Source organism: Sarcophilus harrisii, chromosome X, assembly GCF_902635505.1.
Source record: "Sarcophilus harrisii chromosome X, mSarHar1.11, whole genome shotgun sequence".
Classification (NCBI taxonomy): domain Eukaryota; kingdom Metazoa; phylum Chordata; class Mammalia; order Dasyuromorphia; family Dasyuridae; genus Sarcophilus; species Sarcophilus harrisii.
In genome coordinates, this window is record NC_045432.1 from 11,617,223 (window position 1) to 11,617,607 (window position 385).

The window sequence follows — 385 nt, forward strand, 5'->3', positions numbered from 1 at the left end:
AGCAGAGCCCCGCTTCACAGGAGCAGCTTCTCTTCTCTCACCCACCCACAATTAGAGATGCTTTACCTCAAAGAAGACAAAGCTGACTCTGGACTCTGATTGGCTCCCGTCTCAGCCTCGCCCTCTTAGACACTGTTCTCCCCCTCTCCTTTTCTCCTTCCTTTCTCTGGCAACACTGGCTAAGCCGAGGACAAAGCTGCCTCTGGAACCTGATTGGCTCCGGATTCTCTAATGCATTTGTACCCCCCCACCACCACCACCACCATCCCCCATCCCCCATCCAAACCTTCTCAGCCAACGTAGGCCGAGAACAAAACGGCTTCTGGGATCTGATTGGTTACAGCTTCCCTGACTCTACTTCCATTCCCCACCCCCTCCACCAATC

At 54.3% G+C, this 385-nt stretch overlaps 1 protein-coding gene across 3 annotated transcripts in view; it reads right to left on the bottom strand.

The window, feature by feature from the left end:
* Positions 1–175, bottom strand: part of L1TD1 (LINE1 type transposase domain containing 1) — a 39,004-nt gene extending 38,829 nt beyond the window's left edge. For 2 of the 3 annotated variants that reach the window (XM_031945268.1, XM_031945266.1), the window contains exon 1: positions 1–59. This exon is cut by the window's left edge and continues 300 nt beyond it. The gene's annotated coding sequence lies outside the window, so the exon portion shown is untranslated. The other variant, XM_031945267.1, reaches the window with a different exon arrangement.
* Positions 176–385: the final 210 nt, after the last annotated feature.